This window comes from Hypanus sabinus, unplaced genomic scaffold (assembly GCF_030144855.1).
Source record: "Hypanus sabinus isolate sHypSab1 unplaced genomic scaffold, sHypSab1.hap1 scaffold_1067, whole genome shotgun sequence".
Taxonomy (NCBI): domain Eukaryota; kingdom Metazoa; phylum Chordata; class Chondrichthyes; order Myliobatiformes; family Dasyatidae; genus Hypanus; species Hypanus sabinus.
In genome coordinates, this window is record NW_026779122.1 from 55,360 (window position 1) to 62,173 (window position 6,814).

Consider the following 6,814-nt stretch of genomic DNA (forward strand, 5'->3'; position numbering starts at 1 on the left):
CCGTCCGATCACACACACCCGGGGTCAGACACAGAGTGAATCTCACTCCGCACCGTCCCATCACACACTCCCGGGGTCGGACACAGAGTGAATCTCCCTCCACACCGTCCCATCAGACACTCCCGGGGTCAGACACAGAGTGAATCTCCCTCCACACCGTCCGATCACACACTCCCGGGGTCAGACACAGAGTTAATCTCCCTGCAAACCGTCCAATCACGTACTCCCGGGGTCAGACACAGAGTGAATCTCCCTGCACACCGTCCCATAACAAACTCCCGGGGTCAGACACAGATCTGAATCTCCCTCCACACCGTCTCATCACTTACTCGTGGGGTCAGACAGAGTGAAGCTCCCTTCACACCGTCCCAACTCACACACCCGGGCTCAGACACAAATCTGAATCTCCCTCTGCACCGTCCCATCACACACTTCCGGGGTCGGACACAGAGCGAATCTCCCTCCACACCGTCCCATCACACACTCCCGGGGTCGGACACAGATACGAATCTCCCTCCACACCGTCCCATCACACACTCCCGGGGTCGGACACAGAGTGAATCTCCCTCCACACCGTCCCATCACACACTCCCGGGGTCAGGCACAGAGTGAATCTCACTCCGCACCGTCCCATCACACACTCCCGGGGTCGGACATAGAGCGAAGTTCCCTCCACACCGTCCCATCACACACTCCCAGGGTCAGACATAGAGCGAAGTTCCCTCCGCACCGTCCGCTCACACACTCCCGGGGTCAGACACAGAGTGAATCTCCCTCCACACCGTCCCATCACACACTCCTGGGGTCAGACACAGAATGAATCTCCCTCTGCACCGTCCCAACACACACTCCCGGGGTCAGACACAGAGTGAAGCTCCCTCCACACCGTCCCATCACACATTCCTGGGGTCAGACGCAGATTGAATCTCCCACCACACCGTCCGATCACACACTCCCGGGGTCAGACACAGAGTGAATCTCCCTCCGCACCGTCCCAACACACACTCCTGGGGTCAGACACCGAGTGAAGCTCCCTCCACATCATCCCATCACACACTCCCGGGGTCAGACACAGAGTGAACCTCCCCCCTCACCGTCGCATCACACACTCCCGGGGTCAGACACAGATCTGAATCTCCCTCCACACCGTCCCATCACACACTCACGGGGTCGGACACAGAGCGAATCTCCCTCCACACCTTCCCATCACACACTCCCGGGGTCGGACACAGAGCGAATCTCCCTCCACACCGTCCCATCACACACTCCCGGGGTCGGACACAGAGTGAATCTCCCTCCACACCGTCCCATCACACACTCCCGGGGTCAGACACAGAGTGAATCTCACTCCGCACCGTCCCATCACACACTCCCGGGGTCGGACACAGAGTGAATCTCCCTCCACACCGTCCCATCACACACTCCCGGGGTCGGACATAGAGCGAGGTTCCCTCCACACCGTCCCATCACACACTCCCAGGGTCAGACATAGAGCGATGTTCCCTCCACACCGTCCCATCACACACTCCCGGGGTCAGACACAGAGTGAATCTCCCTCCACACCGTCCGATCACACACTCCCGGGGTCAGACACAGAGTGAATCTCACTCCGCACCGTCCCATCACACACTCCCGGGGTCGGACACAGAGTGAATCTCCCTCCACACCGTCCCATCAGACACTCCCGGGGTCAGACACAGAGTGAATCTCCCTCCACACCGTCCGATCACACACTCCCGGGGTCAGACACAGAGTTAATCTCCCTGCAAACCGTCCCATCACGTACTCCCGGGGTCAGACACAGAGTGAATCTCCCTGCACACCGTCCCATAACAAACTCCCGGGGTCAGACACAGATCTGAATCTCCCTCCACACCGTCTCATCACTTACTCGTGGGGTCAGACAGAGTGAAGCTCCCTTCACACCGTCCCATCTCACACTCCCGGGCTCAGACAGAAATCTGAATCTCCCTCCGCACCGTCCCATCACACACTCCCGGGGTCGGACACAGAGCGAATCTCCCTCCACACCGTCCCATCACACACTCCCGGGGTCGGACACATAGTGAATCTCACTCCGCACCGTCCCATCACACACTCCCGGGGTCGGACACAGAGCGAATCTCCCTCCACACCGTCCCATCACACACTCCCGGGGTCGGACACAGAGCGAATCTCCCTCCACACCGTCCCATCACACACTCCCGGGGTCGGACACATAGTGAATCTCACTCCGCACCGTCCCATCACACATTCATGGGGTCGGACATAGAGCGAAGTTCCCTCCACACCGTCCCATCACACACTCCCAGGGTCAGACATAGAGCGAAGTTCCCTCCGCACCGTCCGCTCACACACTCCCGGGGTCAGACACAGAGTGAATCTCCCTCCACACCGTCCCATCACACACTCCTGGGGTCAGACACAGAATGAATCTCCCTCTGCACCGTCCCAACACACACTCCCGGGGTCAGACACAGAGTGAAGCTCCCTCCACACCGTCCCATCACACACTCCCGGGGTCAGACACAGAGTGAATCTCCCACCACACCGTCCGATCACACACTCCCGGGGTCAGACACAGAGTGAATCTCCCTCCGCACCGTCCCAACACACACTCCCGGGGTCAGACACAGAGTGAAGCTCCCTCCACATCAACCCATCACACACTCCCGGGGTCAGACACAGAGTGAACCTCCCTCCTCACCGTCGCATCACACACTCCCGGGGTCAGACACGGAGTTAATCTTCCTCTGCACCGTCCCATCACACACTCCCGTGGTCAGACACAGAGTGAATCTCCCTCCTCACAATTCGATCACACACGCCCGTGGTCAGACACAGAGTGAAGCTCCCACCACACCGTCCCATCACACACTCCCGGGGTCTGACACAGAGTTAATCTTCTTCTGCACCGTCCCATCACACACTCCCGGGCTCAGACACAGAGCGAAGATCCCTCCACACCGTCCCATAACACACTCCCGGTGTCAGACACAGACTGAATCTCCCTCCACACCGTCCCATCACACACTCCCAGGGTCAGACTTAGAGCGAAGTTCCCTCCGCACCGTCCTGTCACACACTCCCGGGGTCAGACACAGAGTGGAGCTGTTCTGATTGCACTCGGAGAAATCGGGGAAAAACTACTTTATGAAGGTCTTGAATTACTTGGAAATTGGTTTGCAACGTCCCTTGAACATCTAAGTGAGCGGCTGGTTTAGAGTGGAAGCTTCGTTTGGAGTTTTTCTGCCAGTTTGGACCGGGTTCGTTTACAGCTTCGAACTGCGTAGCAGTCTGCTGTGGCGGCTGGCGACTCGCCGTGAAGCAGTTTCGCTCCCAAAACCGGAGGCAAACGACGTTGTTTGTCCCCACTGACATCGGGGCAACCTCCTTCCATCTCTATCGTCAGGATTCTCGTTCGGTGTTGGAGCTGAACCGTCGTTTGGTACGTCTCGACCTCTCACGGCCTGGAAGTTCGGCAGGACTAATGGAGCCTTTCCTGGCGTTGGAATTTCTGGCATTGGGCCAGCAAGGTACCGTCGAGTACAAACTTTTCCCGCCAGTTACTCAACTCACTCCGAGACTTTATAACCAGCACCACCGTATCATTCTCGGTTCGGACACACAAGTAACATGCCGGACCAGTCTACAGGGAGTAGCAGGCCTTCGGGGAGTTATGCAAAGGCGGCTGCCTCTCCGGCCTCGGACAACGCCCTGTTTCGGACGGTGAAAGTTGAACGCGTGGTGCAATGTATTTTGCGAACTGGAACTACCCTGGAAAAGTGCGCGGAGGCCATGGAGGACTTGTTGGGGAGAGATGGTGTTTTGGCCGCTGAGAAAGAGTTCAGGAAGGCGGTGTTTTACCTGAGGAATGATGAGTTGGTGCATCGGGCCCTCAGTAGAGGGATCACGGTGGAGAACATCTTTTTACAGATGGAGCTGGTGACAGCTCCCACACAACGCATCGTCCTCGGTCACGTACAGCCTTTCATCCCCAACGAGGACCTGCTTCCCGCATTGGCCCGCTTGGGGCAAGTACGGTCAGAGATAACTGCCATCAGGCACAAATTCAGGAGGCGCACCCTCCGGACCGTAATCACTTTCCGGCGACAGGTATTCATGAAACTGGAAAGGGAGGATGAATTTGAGGGCCGGTTTACTGTCCGGCACGAGGGGGTAGATTATCAGGTGTATTGGAGCTCTGAGCGCCCACGGTGCCATGCGTGCGGGGAGGGGGGCACTTTCGGAGGGACTGTCCTAGCACCCGAAAACCTAGGGAGTCCACTTCAGGAACTTGTGCCCCAGCTACCTCTGCCCCTGATTCCATCCCTGCTCCAACACCTGTGCCGACCCCTGCTCCTGCCCCTGACTCTGTCTCTAACCCTGCCCCTATTCCTACATCTGCTCCTACCCCTGTGGTTCAGGCGGGTGATCCTGGGGCTACGTGTGGGGAGGTTCAGGCGAGGGACGGGGTGGAGTCCGGGCGGGGCAAGAAAGCGAGGAAGAAGTCGAAACACGTGAAGAAGTCGGCCCCCGAGACCGCAGAGCTCACGCCCATTTGCCCTGAGATGGAGAGGGAGGCTCGGGGAAGCGTACGGTTGGACGGGGAGATAGGAGCGGAGAGTACCGCGCTGTCGGTGAATTCCGCACCTGTGTGCTCCTCCGGCTTGAAGAGGAGATGGGATTGTTCCCCCAAGAGGGCAGAGAATGCAGATGAGGGGGAGTCCCAGAAAGGGGTGGGGTTCCGGGTGGGAGTTGTGTCTAAACCTGAATCCCCAGATGTAGACACCAGTCCTGGGGTGGGTGGTGTGGTTGTGCATGAAGCTAGTGCTGGGCCTGTTTGCACGCCTAAAACAGACCTGGAGCCCTCCACCCAGGACTTAGCAGTAAGCGCCTCCCTGGAGGGAAATGTATTAAGTAGTACAAGTGGAGAGGAGACCAGGCTCTCTCACAGTCAGCATCAGGCTGCCAGTGAATCCATTGGGCCAGAGCTGCTGGGGTCCCCTTCATGCCTGTCTCCTGGGGAGGGTGATGTAACCTGCATGCCGACCCCATCAACTAATGGCCTGCAGGGAGTCCCTTGGGATTTTCCCTCCATCGTCGCAACTGTGGGTAAGACTGCTGCGACGGTGGAGCGGGAAGGTATAGGGGAGGTACCCACTGTGCAGTGTAGGTTACAGGGGCAGCCACCTTATACACCACCTGAGGAGGACGGTGGGGGATCTGTCTGCAGTGAGGGGTTGGAGGGGGATTCCTTTGACAGCGAGACAATGGACATCCTCACCCCTCCAGAGAAGTCCCCATTGATACCTGTGGAGGAGATCAGAGAGTTTATTCACTCCTCCGTTGGTGCAAAGCATCGGCCTAAACTAGCCTTGCTTCGCTGGCCTAGCATGGCGAGGCTGGTGAAGTCCCTGAGGGTCATCCTCAGACAGAAGGGGAAGGGGAAGAGGAATGCTGTGTCAGGGAATGACAGGCGGCAGCTGAAATCCTTCCTGGATGACCTGGTGCGGGACATCAGGATGAAAAGCAGCCTCGCTCCTTCGGGAGATGGTGGGTCACAGGGTAGCGATGGTAGCAGTCGGGCCCGGAAAGCGAAGGATATTTTCGGTTTTCTTCGGGAGAGTGCGGCTGAGGGCGCCATCGCTCTCAGTGGGAAGGGGACTGGTGCTGAGGCCTAGTGTGCTCCCGACATGAAGCTTACCATAGCTAGTCTCAATGTAAACGGTAGCAGGGGCTCTCTCCGCAGGTATAACAATCTCTCAGTCCTCAGGGACGGGAGATACGCGGTGAGTTTCCTGCAGGAAAGCCATACCACCCCGAGGGACGAGTCCGCTTGGCTCCTGGAGTGGCAGGGCGGGGTCTACATGAGTCACCTTAGCTCCAACTCTAGTGGTGTGGCGATCCTGTTGGCCCCAACCTTCCGGCCAGAAATCGTAGGAGTCCAAGATGTTGTGCCCGGCCGTCTGCTCCACCTGGCTGTGCGCCTGGATGGAGTACCGTTACTTTTTATCAACGTGTACGCTCCGAGGCGCGGGGTGATGCAGACGCGCCTATTCTGTCAGCTGTCCACCTTGCTGAGATCCATCGACCCGGGGGACTGCGTCGTCCTCGGGGGAGACTTCAACTGTACCCTCGAGGTGGAGGACCGCTCGGGCCTCCAACGCGACCCGGCATCAGCGAAAAAGTTAAAGGAGCTAGTTGGCTCCTTTGACTTGGTGGACAGCTGGCGGAATCTTCACCCTGACTCTAGCGCCTTCTCCAGAAGATCGAGAGAGGGGGGTTCCCGGATAGACCGCCTGTATATCTCTCGGGCTTATGTCTCCCGCGTGTCGGCTTCCTCCATGCGCCCGGTGTCGTGCTCGGATCATCACCTTGTGTGGATGGAATTTACTCCTCTGCACCCTCGGGTGGGATCCGGGTATTGGCACTTTCACAACCGGCTGCTGGAGGACAGCCGATTCCGGGATTCATTCCGAGCGTTCTGGGCCACCTGGAGAGAGAGACGGAGAGAGTTCTGCTCCCTACGGCTGTGGTGGGATGTGGGCAAGGCCCACATCCGGTTTTTATGTCGGTTGTACACTAGGGGGTCGACGAAGAGGCGGGGCTCTGAGATTGAGCGGCTTGAGAGAGCGTTGCTTGACCTAGAGTCCCGTCTTGGTTCGACCGGTGGAGACCATCAAACGTGGCAGGAATACCAGGAGAAGAAGGACGCACTCAGGAATCTGCAGCTTCAGCAGTCCCGAGGTGCGTATGTGAGGTCGCGGATCCAAATGCTGCAAGATCTGGACCACGGCTCACCCTTCTTCTA